Source organism: Microcaecilia unicolor, chromosome 1, assembly GCF_901765095.1.
Source record: "Microcaecilia unicolor chromosome 1, aMicUni1.1, whole genome shotgun sequence".
Classification (NCBI taxonomy): Eukaryota; Metazoa; Chordata; class Amphibia; order Gymnophiona; family Siphonopidae; genus Microcaecilia; species Microcaecilia unicolor.
The window spans coordinates 174346457-174361667 of NC_044031.1; the positions used below are offsets into that span (position 1 = coordinate 174346457).

A 15211-nucleotide genomic window follows, 5' to 3' on the forward strand; every position below is an offset into this window, starting at 1 on the left:
TTAAATTCTTTTACTAATTCAAATCTAAAAAGACTGAGACAACATGTTCCCAGACCAACCACTACATCCCGACTTAAACAGAGAAGGCCTAATGAAACAAATAGGGTTCTAAGGCTGCTTTAAATTTTACAAAGGAGGATTGTGTTCGCAAGGTCAGAGGCCTAGAGTTCCATGGTATGGAGCTGCTCAATAAATTGTTGGTGTGTGGACTCAAGTGTATAGAACAAACAGGTGGTATGTTGAGATGATCATTGTGCAGTGACCGTGTGCTCTAGGTGGGATGTGTAGGGAAGCTGAATGGGATATTGTCGTAAAGTATCTTGTGTGTTAAGGTGAGAATCTTGTAGTGAATACAATATGGCAGAGCAGCCATTGATGATGATAATTTAGGAGGGGTATAGCATGATCATATCTTTTTGCATTACAAAAAAGACTAATGGCTTTATTTTGTATTGTTTTTAATCATTTGATTGCAAAGTGAGGTAGTCCAGTGTAAACTATGTTAAAGTAATCACGTCTTGAAACTATTAAAGTATAGAGTTAGTGTTTTCTGAGAGACTTCATCTAAATATGGGTGTATACATCAGTGATCTGTGGTTCAAAGGTGAGATTGTGATCTATTTTCACTTCCAAATCTGTCTTGGGGAATTAGGGTAATGGAAACATTGTTTAGGGTGAATAGTATAGTGGAGAGGATTGCCTATCTGATAACCAGGCAGTTACTGTCTTTGAAGGATTTAGCATTAGGCGATTCTCAAACAGCTTGCAATATGGTCCAGACAAGTCTGGATTCTGGAAAGCTTAATATCTTGGAGATTCAAGGATTCAATTAGGAGAGTATCTTCTTTGTAGTAGTAGGCATTGATTTCAAGGATCTGGATAAGTACAGTAAGTGGACTTAGGAAAATATGATATAGCAAAGGAGCAAGTACTGACCCTTGGAGTTTTCCACATGAAAGAGGATATTGAGATGATGTTAGTGAAGAATTGGACACCAAGAATTTTCTTCCAGATAAGAAAGAAAAAAAAACCCAAGAAAGCTTGCTGTTAAAGCAATCCTAATGAATCTCAGTCTGGCCAGGAGAACTGAATGATTGATCAGATCAAATGCTGCTGTAATATCCAGTGAAATAACCAGAGAGAGATCTCCATGATCGAATGGAGAGTGAACATTATTCATTAGAGGAGCAAGGGTAGCTTCAATATTGTGATGAGGCTGAAAGCTTGACTGCCTAGGATGTAGAATATTAAGGAATTCATCATGATGCAAAAGCTGTTGGATAACTATGTTTCTGCCAGTTTAGACAGGTAACAGAGGTTAGAGATGGGTTTATAATTAGATTATCTGCATTAATCCGTTTTAAGATTGGTCTGAGCAGGCTTCCAGGATGGGGGGAACGTCACCTAGTCAGACTGTTGTTAATAAGCAACAGAGATAGCGGGGCCTGACACTGTCTTGGGAACTTTAACCAGGTCAAGGGAACTGGATATAATTTTCTAAATACTAAGCGGATCACAATAAAATATCCATAAAAACTTTGCACAAATACAACAGTAAAATTTGACATAAAAAGTAAACCGAAAAGCTATCCCACACTATGCCTTTATTTCCATTATACCAGAGGATATGCAAACATAAACAAATAGGTCTTCAACAGCCTCTGAAATTGGGTCACATTCGTGGCCAAATGTCAGTACCCTGGCAAAAGCTATTCCACAAACGTGGTCCCGCAGTAGAAAATGCACCTACACTTGTCTCTGCATAATGCACTTTCCTCAGATTTACAATTACCAACTGAAATACTTTGATGTTTCACTTATATATACTGTCATCTACCAACACTTGCTTATTTCCGATCTGACGAAGAAGGGCAACCTTCGAAAGCTAATCAAGAAATGTATTAAATTATGTCCAATAAAAAAGGTATCATTTTATTTTATTTTCCATGCTTTATTTTGTTTTATTTCTATTGATTACCTTTAAAAGTGGACTAACACGGCTACCACACCTCTCTACTCAAGAGGATTATGAAAACAACACATCAGTAGTCACGGAATTAAACACTGAGGAAATATCTAATGTCAAAAAATAATAAAATATTTCTCTTATCCATACCACAATGTAACTCACTGACACCAACAACCACCCCACACTGTGCTTTCCCCAAAACCCAAACTGAAATTAATCCAACCCACCAGTCCGAGCAACGTATTCACTCAATTGCCTCAACACCACTTTTTCCACGATTTTCATCACAACTGGTAACACTGAAATGGAGTGATAAAGCGAATGCTACATACCTGTAGAAGGTATTCTCCGAGGACAGCAGGCTGATTATTCTCACTGATGGGTGACGTCCACGGCAGCCCCTCCAATCGGAACACTTTCTAGCAAAGTCCTTTGCTAGTCCTCGCGCGCCGATGCGCACCGCGCATGCGCGGCCGTCTTCCCGCCCGAACCGGCTCGTGCTGGCCAGTCTCATATGTAGCAAGACAAAGAGAAGGGAAGACACAACTCCAAAGGGGAGGCGGGCGGGTTTGTGAGAACAATCAGCCTGCTGTCCTCGGAGAATACCTTCTACAGGTATGTAGCATTCGCTTTCTCCGAGGACAAGCAGGCTGCTTGTTCTCACTGATGGGGGTATCCCTAGCCCCCAGGCTCACTCAAAACAACAACCATGGTCAATTGGGCCTTGCAACGGCGAGGACATAACTGAGATTGACCTAAAAAATTTACCAACTAACTGACAGTGCAGCCTGGAACAGAACAAACATGGGCCTAGGGGGGTGGAGTTGGATTCTAAACCCCGAACAGATTCTGAAGCACTGACTGCCCGAACCGACTGTCGCGTCGGGTATCCTGCTGCAGGCAGTAATGAGATGTGAATGTGTGGACAGATGACCACGTCGCAGCTTTGCAAATCTCTTCAATAGTGGCTGACTTCAAGTGGGCTACCGACGCTGCCATGGCTCTAACATTATGAGCCGTGACATGACCCTCAAGAGCCAGCCCAGCCTGGGCGTAAGTGAAGGAAATGCAGTCTGCTAGCCAATTGGATATGGTGCGTTTTCCCACAGCCACTCCCCTCCTGTTGGGATCAAAAGAAACAAACAATTGGGCGGACTGTCTGTTGGGCTGTGTCCGCTCCAGATAGAAGGCCAATGCTCTCTTGCAGTCCAATGTGTGCAGCTGACGTTCAGCAGGGCAGGAATGAGGACGGGGAAAGAATGTTGGCAAGACAATTGACTGGTTCAGATGGAACTCCGACACAACCTTTGGCAAGAACTTAGGGTGAGTGCGGAGGACTACTCTGTTGTGATGAAATTTGGTGTAAGGGGCCTGGGCTACCAGGGCCTGAAGCTCACTGACTCTACGAGCTGAAGTAACTGCCACCAAGAAAATGACCTTCCAGGTCAAGTACTTCAGATGGCAGGAGTTCAGTGGCTCAAAAGGAGGTTTCATCAGCTGGGTGAGAACGACATTGAGATCCCATGACACTGTAGGAGGTTTGACAGGGGGCTTTGACAAAAGCAAACCTCTCATGAAGCGAACAACTAAAGGCTGTCCTGAGATCGGCTTACCTTCCACACGGTAATGGTATGCACTGATTGCACTAAGGTGAACCCTTACGGAGTTGGTCTTGAGACCAGACTCAGACAAGTGCAGAAGGTATTCAAGCAGGGTCTGTGTAGGACAAGAGCGAGGATCTAGGGCTTTGCTGTCACACCAGACGGCAAACCTCCTCCATAGAAAGAAGTAACTCCTTTTAGTGGAATCTTTCCTGGAAGCAAGCAAGATGCGGGAGACACCCTCTGACAGACCCAAAGAGGCAAAGTCTACGCTCTCAACATCCAATCGTCGAGATATGGGAACACGTGTACCCCCAGTCTGCGAAGTGCCGCTGCTACTACAGCCAAGCACTTCGTGAACACTCTGGGCGCAGAGGCGAGCCCAAAGGGTAGCACACAGTACTGGAAGTGACGTGTGCCCAGCTGGAATCGCAGATACTGTCTGTGAGCTGGCAGTATTGGGATGTGCGTGTAGGCGTCCTTCAAGTCCAGAGAGCATAGCCAATCGTTTTCCTGAATCATGGAGAGAAGGGTGCCCAGGGAAAGCATCCTGAACTTTTCTTTGACCAGATATTTGTTCAGGGCCCTTAGGTCTAGGATGGGACGCATCCCCCCTGTTTTCTTTTCCACAAGGAAGTGCCTGGAATAGAATCCCAGCCCTTCTTGCCCGGATGGCACGGGCTCGACCGCATTGGCGCTGAGAAGGGCGGAGAGTTCCTCTGCAAGTACCTGCTTGTGTTGGAAGCTGTAAGACTGAGCTCCCGGTGGACAATTTGGAGGTTTTGATGCCAAATTGAGGGTGTATCCTTGCCGGACTATTTGGAGAGGCCACCTTTGGTGAAAAGCTTTCAACCTCCCTCCGACTGGCAGGTCGCCCGGCACTGACACTTGGATGTCGGCTATGCTCTGCTGGAGCCAGTCAAAAGCTCGTCCCTTGCTTTTGCTGGGGAGCCGAGGGGCCTTGCTGAGTCGCACGCTGCTGACGAGAGCGAGCGCGCTGGGGCTTAGCCTGGGCCACAGGCTGTCGAGAAGGAGGATTGTACCTACGCTTGCCAGAAGAGTAGGGAACAGTCTTCCTTCCCCCAAAAAATCTTCTACCTGTAGAGGTAGAGGCTGAAGGCTGCCGGCGGGAGAACTTGTCGAAAGCGGTGTCCCGCTGGTGGAGCTGCTCTACCACCTGCTCGACTTTCTCTCCAAAAATATTATCCGCACGGCAAGGCGAGTCCGCAATCCGCTGCTGGATTCTATTCTCCAGGTCGGAGGCACGCAGCCATGAGAGTCTGCGCATCACCACACCTTGAGCAGCGGCCCTGGACGCAACATCAAAGGTGTCATACACCCCTCTGGCCAGGAATTTTCTGCACGCCTTCAGCTGCCTGACCACCTCCTGAAATGGCTTGGCTTGCTCAGGAGGGAGCTTGTCCACCAAGCCCGCCAACTGCCGCACATTGTTCCGCATGTGTATGCTCATGTAGAGCTGGTAGGACTGAATTTTGGCCACGAGCATAGAAGAATGGTAGGCCTTCCTCCCAAAGGAGTCCAAGGTTCTAGAGTCCTTTCCCGGGGGCGCCGAAGCATGCTCCCTAGAACTCTTGGCCTTCTTTAGGGCCAAATCCACAACTCCAGAGTCATGAGGCAACTGAGTGCGCATCAGCTCTGGGTCCTCATGGATCCGGTACTGGGACTCGATCTTCTTGGGAATGTGGGGATTAGTTAGAGGCTTGGTCCAGTTCGCCAGCAATGTCTTTTTGAGGACATGATGCATGGGTACTGTGGATGCTTCCTTAGGTGGAGAAGGATAGTCCAGGAGCTCAAACATTTCAGCCTGGGCTCGTCCTCCACAACCACCGGGAAGGGGATGGCCGTAGACATCTCCCGGACAAAGGAAGCGAAAGACAGACTCGGGAGGAGAAAGCTGCCTTTCAGGAGAGGGAGTGGGATCAGAAGGAAGACCCTCAGACTCCTCGTCAGAGAAATATCTGATGTCCTCTTCCTCTTCCCACGAGGCCTCACCATTGGTGTCAGACACAAGTTCACGGACCTGTGTCTGCAGCCGTGCCCTGCTCGACTCCGTGGAACAATGGCCACGGTGGGAGCGTCGAGAGGTAGACTCCCTCGCCCGCACCGGCGAAGCTCCCTCCGCCAACGTAGTCGGGGAGCCTTCCTGGGAGGCTACCGCAGTCGGTACCGCAAGCGGCACCGATGTCGGAGACCTCACCCCGGGCAATGGGCCAGCCGGCGCCTCGCTCGACGGTACCGGTGGCGCAAGCACCCCCGGTACCGGAGGGGTAGGGCGCAACAGCTCTCCCAGGATCTCTGGGAGAACGGCCCGGAGACTCTCGTTCAGAGCGGCTGTGGAAAAAGGCATGGAAGCCGATGCAGGCGTCGATGTCAGAGTCTGTTCCGGGCGTGGAGGCTGTTCCGGTCTGTCCAAAGGGAAGCGCATCGACACCTCTTGAACAGAGGGCGAGCGGTCCTCTCGGTGCCGATGCCTACTGGGTGCCGACTCCCTCGGCGACGCAGAGCTCTCGGTGCCGACACGGGAAGGGGACCGGTGACGATGCTTCTTCGACTTCTTGGGACGAAGCATGTCACCGGAGCTTCCCGGCACCGACGAGGAGGACGTAGAATCCAGCCGTCGTTTCCTCGGGGCCGAGGCCGAAGGAGGTCGGTCTCGGGGGTGGCTGTACCGCAGGAGCCCTCAGGGTAGGGGGAGACCCACCCGAAGGCTCACCGCCACCAGCAGGGGAATGGACAGCCCTCACCTGCACTCCAGACGAAGCACCACCGTCCAACGACATCAGCAGACGAGGAGGTCTCGGTACCACCGACGCCGACGCAGCCCTCCGATGTCTCGGCCCCGATGCAGAGGGTCGATGCCTCGATTCACTCGATGCAATCGGGGGCGAGGATGAAGGTCCGGGCGCCGACGACGTCGAAGCAGTCGATACTCCCAGTGCCGATGCCGACGAAGAGCCCAAGAACAAAACGTTCCACTGGGCCAATCTCGCTACCTGAGTCCGCTTTTGCAAAAGAGAACACAGACTACAGGCCTGCGGGCGGTGCCCAGCCCCCAGACACTGAAGACACGACGTGTGCCTGTCAGTGAGCGAGATTACCCGGGCGCACTGGGTGCACTTCTTGAAGCCGCTGGAAGACTTTGATGTCATGGGCGGAAAAATCACGCCGGCGAGATCAAAACTCGAAATGGCGAAAATGGCACCACAAAAAAGGGGGAAGAAAAACTTCGAATCGAGGCCTAAAAGGGCCTACCCCGACGACGAAAGAAAACTTACCGGGGCAAAACTAGAGGTACAGGAAGGGGAACAGACCGAAAAGGTCTCCTTCCGAACACCTTTTTTTTTTTTTTTTTAAAGCGAAGTCAAAAACGACGCGCGAGGTCAACTTTCGGGGCGCGAACGGCGAAACACGACCGTACCGAGCGCGGACAAAAGAAGACTGGCCGGCACGAGCCAGTTCGGGCGGGAAGACCGGTGTGCATCGGCGCGCGAGGACTAGCAAAGGACTTTGCTAGAAAGTGTTCCGATTGGAGGGGCTGCCGTGGACGTCACCCATCAGTGAGAACAAGCAGCCTGCTTGTCCTCGGAGAATTATTCATTACTTATCTAACCCCACTTTATTTTTCAATAAGGGTTTCACTGTGGCCAACTTCAGTGATGCTGGAATAACACCCCCCCCCCCCCCCACACACACACACATACAGGTGCCAGCTCACATGCCAGCTAGCTCACATCCACTGAAGAACATGGGGCCATTATTGCCTTAGTAGGTTTCAATGCTTGAAACACTAACACCATAACGGCCACAGATACATCCTGAAACGTTTCATACACACCCCTCCCCCTCCACATTCAACAATGGCTGCATTTGTGCACCAACAACAGGCTATCCAAATCTCCTAACCAAAGCTTCAGTTTTCTCCCTCAAAAACTCCCCAGACTAGCATGCATCAATCATAAGTACATACGTATTGTCATACTTATGGAGTGGAGGAGTGGCTTAGTGGTTAGGGTGGTGGACTTTGGTCCTGGGGAACTGAGGAACTGAGTTCGATTCCCACTTCAGGCACAGGCAGCTCCTTGTGACTCTGGGCAAGTCACTTAACCCTCCATTGCCCCATGTAAGCCGCATTGAGCCTGCCATGAGTGGGAAAGCACGGGGTACAAATGTAACAAAAAACAACAACAACAAAAAATACTGGGACAGACCAAATGTCCATCAAGCCCAGCATCCTGTTTCCAACAGTGGCCAATCCAGGTCACAAATACCTGGCAAGATCCCTAAAAAGTACAAAACATTTTATACTGCTTATCCCAGAAATAGTGGATTTTTCCCAAGTCCAATTTAATAATGGTCTATGGACTTTTCCTTTAGGAAGCCTTCCAAACCTTTTATAAACTCTGCTAAGCTAACTGCCTTTACCACATTCTCTGGCAACGAATTCCAGAGTTTAATTACACGTTGAGTGAAGAAACATTTTCTCCGATTCATTTTAAATTTACTACTTTGTAGGTTCATCGCATGTCCTGTAGGAGTATTTACCTGAGATCTCACCTTTGCTGGTCATGGCCTATACAGCCATTGTTATAACAATATGAATGTTACAGCTTGTGGCCTGTATGCATCAGTAACCATCAGAATCCAGCTTGGTTACAGAAAGGAAATTTACTGCTGAGCATTCCAAGATGACTTCATCCAAGGACTTATTCTTTGTTGCAAACTAGCCCAGTTATCTCCTGGGAAGATTGAAGGAGAGCCACACATGGCTCCAGGATTATGGGATCAGACAGGGATGTTTGCATGCCATTGATACTACAACAAAGGCTCGCTTCATGACCAAGAAGCTGGCTGGACATTAGTACACCATCTGTGATTGGCCCACACATATCATCTGACCGATGGATGCCAAAAGTTTGGACTGACGAGGAGAAGGAGAGAGAAAAGACGACCAGAAGACTTGCAGTTGGATAGAAGACTCTGAAAGAGCAAGAGCCTGATTTCCTAATCACCAGTGTACTGCATACCTTGTAACAAACTCACAAGGTTAGCTCAGTTACGATACGGCCTTACTTAATGACTGTGTCATCTGCCTCCAGAATACAGATCTCAGACTTATTCCTGGACTGAGAGACTCGCTGAGGTTTCAGCTTGAGTCTCAGAAGAGGAATCCGCTTCTTTATCATTGGAAGTCTGCCACAAACTGCAGGGTGAGATAACAGGATTTACTACATATGGTCATGGGAATAATTAGTCCTTGGCTTTTTTCTGAGACAGATGGGTTGTATGTCATGACTTATGGTCTATGAATTTAGCTGCTAACTGTATTTTGCATAAGACGTGTGGTGTAACTTCTCATAATCATTAGGATATCAGTACTGTGATTGGTTGTGTAATTACTCATTTAGTTAGTCCATTAGGATAATCATATGTCATTATCTATATTTTGGTGATAATCTATTTTTATAGCAAGTTATTTTGTATTTTGCTTGGCATTGTGCTTAAGAACTATTTATATATATATTTCTTTACCTAATAAATAATATATATTCCATTTGTGGCATTGTTCCTTTTTCCAGCACAACTAGCTTGCCGTTGGGCCAAAGAGGTACGCTTCCCCTAGACACATGTCCAGAATAAATGCTATTTAGTAGTGTTCTGTCAGCTAAGTACCTCTAGATGTATATTGGGAGTTGTTCTCCTGTATATAGCATACCTATATATTGGTGGCCCGCCCTTTTCTTACAGTCCCTTAGTCCTAGTGTTTTTGGAAAGCGTAAACAGATGCTTCACGTCTACCCGTTGAACTCCACTCATTATTTTATAGACCTCTATCATATCTCCCCTCAGTCGCCTTTTCTCCAAGCTGAAGAGCCCTAGCTACTTTAGCCTTTCTACTACTAATACTACTCAACATTTCTAAAGCGCTACCAGACTTACGCAGCGCTGTACAGTCAAACATGAAGAGAGACAGTCCCTGCTCAAAAGAGCTTACAATCTTTCCTCATAGGGAAGTCGTCCCATCCCCTTTATCATTTTCGTCGCCCTTCTCTGCACCTTTTCTAAGTCCACTATAACTTTTTGAGATGCGGCAACCAGAAATGAACACAATATTCGAGGTGCAGTCGCACCATGGAGCGATACAAGGACATTATAACGTCATTTTTGATTTTCATTCCTTTCCTAATAATACCTAACATTTCATTTGCTTTCTTAGCTGCAGCAGCAGCACACTGAGCAGAAGGTTTTAACGTATCATCAACGATGACACCTAGATCTCTTTCTTGGTCAGCAACTCCTGACGTGGAACCTTGCATGATGTAGCTATAATTTGGTTTCCTCTTTCCCACATGCATCACTTTGCACTTGCTCAAACCTAAACCTCACAGTCCCAACATTCTTTCCTACTAAACTATTTACAACATAACAATTCCTTCAGCTGATTCAATGCTTCTCTCACCTTTTTCTGATTAATACTCATTCTTTACACTCTCACCAATAACTAAATATTCTTTAAATTTTATCCTATAACTCCGATAATTCTCCTTATCTCTAGATTTCCTTCAAACCCACTGGCTGTCTCAATTCCCGCTCTATCCCAAAGTACCTGACTTCCAAGGACATAAGAATAGTCATTTCTTCAACCATTCCCAGATCTTCAATATTGAACCTAGGCAACACCACTCCCTTTTCAAATCCAGAATTTCAAACCTAGGACATACCTTCATTGACTTTGCATGATACTGCTCCTTCCTTACCATTCACTGCACATCCACACTAAACACCAAAACACAATGATCGGACCACCCCGCCTTCAAAACCTGAACTGACTCTAACATATGCATTTGTAACTTATAGTCATTCATTCATTTAAGTACTTACGTACTGCTTAGACCTATATATGATAGAAAAATAAGATTCAGCATGTGTCCTGCTTCATGCGTTGACTCACACACTACTTGTTGCAAGGACCACACTGCCAGTGCCTCAAAAAGTATATGACTAGTTCCCCCAGACACATCTACACCAGGATCTAATGGCAAATTAAAATCTTCTAAAATATATAGCTTATTTTTTATTTATTTGTAGCAGTATTTATATCCCAGATTTTACAAACAGGTTTGGTTCGATGTGGTTTACAAATTTGGTTAGTTAGTGAAGTAGAGAGTTACATTTTAGGATGATGGTTGGGGGTAAGAGTGACAAGAGAGTTACATTTTAAGAGAGATTTTAGCGAGGTGCATATTAAGAGAGTAGTTAGATCCATAGAGGGTTGAGAGAGAGGACTTGGTTATGGAGATGGGGGTAGTGGTTGACGTAGGGAGTGGTAGGTTTAATTGGTTGACTTATGGGGGGGTTGGGGGTCAGCTAGCATGTATGTTTTTGTTGTTTGTAGGTAGGACTTTTTTGAATAGGTAGGTCTTGAAGTGTTTCCGAAAGTTGGTGTACGGTGTTAAGGACCTTAGTGACTTGGAAGGGTATTCCACAAGGGAGCTTTGGTAGGGGAAGTTAGCTGAATGAATGGACTTGTAGATTAGCTTGTGACACGGGGGTAGTGGAGGATCAGGTAGTTCCTCGTTTCCTTCAGGGTGTTTTTGAGGGGTAGGATGATCATGTTTGAGAGGTATGTGGGTGCTTCACCGAGAGCTATGAGCCAGACCATTGTACAGAGTTTGAAGGTTATCTGGGCCTTGATAGGGAGCCAGTTGAGTGCTTGTAGTAGCAGGGTGGCCCTTTCATATTGTGTCTTCCTCAGAATGAGTCTGGCTGCTGTATTTTGGGCAGTTTGGAATCTCTTTATGATTTGCTCTTTGCAACCTGAGTAGATGCATTGCAGTAGTCTTAAGTGTGTGAGGACTAAAGATTATACTATGAGTCGGAATACTTTTGTGGTGAAGTTATTTCTAATTCTCCTTAGTTTCCACATTATGTGGAAAGTGTTCATTACTCTACCTTTGTGACCTGGGGTTTGAAGGTTTAATTTTTGATCGATGATTGTTCTGTTGTGAATTTAGGGGTCCAGAGCTCCCCAAGAAGGCTGGAGTGACCTTAGATCTGACTCCATCTCTAAATAGCACTAGTACCGGGGTAATCAAGGAGTTATGAAGTTCTAAAAGGAATTGCCACTAAGAGAGACGTTAGGTCTAAGAAAAAGATACCAGCCTTATGACAAACTGGATTTAGATTACAAGTTATACAATGCAGTGAAAGATAGCCTGATACAGCAAAAGCATTTATACTTACAGCCTTTCATCATTAAGTGAAGCCCACAAATCATCATTTGGAATGAGGAGTTTATTTGCCAAGGTACAAGTCAAATCAGTGATTGACAACAGGCACGTACAATCAATTAATTATAGGAATATAATAATCCAGCTGCAAACAGGTGTTAATTCCTAATCTTTTATAATTTCTTTTACCAATTAAAGGTTTTACAAGGGAAAGCAATTAGGTAATTTGTCAATTCTGCTGGTCACATTGGTTTCCCTTGGAGAGAGAGAGTGCCAACCCTTCTCTCTCTAACTTAAACCAGGAAATACCCTGATTTTTATAGGTGCCCTCAGGATATGGATAATATGACAGTAGATATACCTGATTGGATCTATGCTAATGTCATGGTTGTCACTGATTGGCTCATGCTAATGAGTAGCTTCTATCTTGCTAACATGGTTTTGTCTTTAGCTCGCTTGACCACAAATCTTAAGCAAGACCCTGCATCCAGCTACACCTTTCCTTTCTCACACCATGGCTGACCACAATCCTGCTCACAGGAAAGTCTCATTTCTCAACTTGTTTTTCTAACTTACATTAGAGAAAATTCCACTTTGCAACAGATACGGCTTCCATTTTGTGCTGGGGCTATGTGGTTATATTGTGTATGGTGGTTTGTTTGTGGGGTGATGTTAGTACCAGGAATTGGGTCTTATCTCTGTTGAGCTTGAATGCGGTTGCCCAGTTTTTTAGTGTGTTTAGGCCTGCTCTGATTTCTTCTGTGATGTCATTAATGTCGCTTTCGAAAGGGATAAAGATGGTCACATCGTCTGCGTAGGTGAATGGGTTGAGACCTTGGTTGTCAAGTTTTTCGGCTAATGGGGTCATCATGATGTTGAATAGTATAGGGGAGATGAAGGATCTCTGTAGGATTCCTCATCGTGCTGTCCAGGTGGAAGATAGTTCATTGTTCATATTGACTTGGTAAGATCTCTTGGTCAGGAATTTCTCAAACCATTTGAGTACTGTTCTGCTTATGCCAATCTTGTTGAGTATTTGGATAAGGATGCAGTGGCCGACCATATCGAAGGCCGAGGACATGCCGAATTGTAGTAGCAGTATGTTTCCGCCCTGGCTGATTTCTCTTCTGAAATTGGTGATCGGGGTGTTGAGTGTGGGTTCTGTGCTGTGTCGTGATCTGAAGCCAGATCGAGAATCATGTAGTATTGAGAAGTTGTTCAAGTATTCAGTGAGTTCTTTGACTATGCATTCCAATATCTTAGCAATGAGGGTTATGGAGGCCACTGGTCTGTATTTTTTGACATTGCTTTGGTTAATTTAGGGGTTTTTGGGATCGGTGTTAGAATGATGTCCCTCTTTTCCGTAGGAAAGATGCCGGCGGCTAACAGGTTGGTTAGGTAGGCTGTTATGCTGTCAAGGAAATGGGCGGGATGTTCTTTTAGTAGGTAGCTAGGGCATGTGTCTAGTGAGTAGTGGGATTTGGTAGTTTTGATTAGCAGTTGCCACACTAAAGCTGTGTTTGGGGGTGAAAATGATGACCATGATCTGTCGGCACCAAGTGGTTTACCTTTCCTGGTAAGTTCATCCTGAAACAGATCTAGGTCTGGGTCATCTTTTTGGAAGGAGGCTCTTATTAATACTATTTTATATTCAAAGTAGTTGGCTAGTTTTTGTGCTCCCGGTGAATTTTCCGATTCGCAAGTCAGTAGGTTTGTGGACGTAAGCAAGTTGTAGTTTTTTTTGTTTTTGTTTTTATAATCGGATCCAATTAGTTGTTTGTAGGGATTGAATTTGATTTTCCTCAGTTTTGTTTTGTACTGTCTGATTTCTGATTTGCATTTTGTTTTGTTGTTGTCTGTTTTGTGTTTTTGCCATAGTCATTCTAATTTTCTGCATTCTTTTTGTTTTCTTTAGTTCGTTGTTGTACCATGGATTTGCCTTGTTTCTGGTGGTTTTCTTAGTTTCAGAGGTGCTATGATATGGACGATCTGGCATCTGTTCTCCCAGGATGATAGGAAACGCGAGGTGTTATGGGGGAGGGGGGACCAAGAATTAGAATAGATGTTGGTCCAGAAGGTTTTGTTGTCAGTTATGCCTCTGGATTCAGAAGTTGTATGGGTGGTTGAGGTTTGGGAAGAGGCCTCTTTCCAGTTGAGAATGGCGAGTAGTTTGAAGTGGTCGGACCATGGTGTTTCTTCCCATTTTAGATCGTTGTGCGCTAGGTGAAGAGTTTCTGTGAATTTATATGCTATTAAATCGAGTGTGTGGCCTTTGTTGTGGGTTGGTTGAGAGGGAGGGTATTGGAAGTTCCATTGATGGAGGAAGTTGTGGCATTCTTTGGTGTTTGCATTGTTAGCGTTTTCTAGGTGTATGTTGAGATCTCTGAGAAGTAGTTTGAGTGGGATATGCATGTGTTGGAGGTGACGTCGATGAATTCCTGGTGGGTTTCTGACCATTTTCCTGATGGTCTGTAGAAGAGGATGCAGCATAATTGATCTTGGAGGGTGGCATCTTGTATTGTGCATGATGGTATTTTGAGTTGGGGAGAGCTGAATTTGGAGATGAGTTCTGTTGTAAGGAAGGATTTGAAGATAACTACTATTCTGCCCCCTTTTTTCTTTCTCTCATAGTGTGTATGATTTTGTATCCTGGGGAGCATATTGCATTTAGGATGGGGTCATTTTCAAGTTGGATCCATGTTTCTCTAATGAATAGAGCTCCTAGGTTTTCCTCCTCTATCCAGTCTTTGATAGTTTTGTTTTGTTAACCACTGATCTGGCATTTAGGTGTATGATTGGTATTGGTAGGTAATTGAGGGTTGAGGCGCTGTTGCAGTGAATTTTGATGAGGTTGTGTTTGCCAGTTTTGTTTGGTTTTGTATTTCTATTTTGATTAACTTCTCATTTCTGTGGGTTTGGTCTGTAGCTGTTGTATGGAGATGTTAGATCGGTGATGTAGGTGTGTGATGATATGCTGTTATGATAGGTATGGGATATGATTGGGATGCTGTATAGATTGTTTGTGTGGAGGTTGGGTGTGGTGGAGGTGGGGGAAATGAGTATAGTGAATAGGATACATTTCGGGTATATGCGTTTGTTAGTTCTGGTGTTTGACATTTTCGTCAGTGGGATTTGTTTTTTGCATTGAGGGTTCTGTTGTTGGGTTAGTAACGTCAGTTAGTGTTGGGGCTGTTATAGTTGGAGTTGTCCTAGGTTGGATGGAGGGTAGTGGTATGAAGTGGATATCAAAGGTGTTTGCTTTTGTTTTGTTGGAATCTGCTTTTTCTTAGAGGGCAGAACTGGAGATACTCTATTTGTTTCTATAGGTAGTTGTAGTGGAGGATATCTCTGTAGGGTAGTACATCCAAGACTAAATAAAATCCAACAAGGTA

At 45.4% G+C, this 15211-nt stretch overlaps 1 protein-coding gene across 5 annotated transcripts in view; it reads left to right on the forward strand.

The window, feature by feature from the left end:
- Window positions 1-15211, forward strand: part of LOC115469837 (oxidoreductase NAD-binding domain-containing protein 1-like) — a 114150-nt gene that overhangs the window by 86018 nt on the left and 12921 nt on the right. The window lies entirely within an intron of this gene.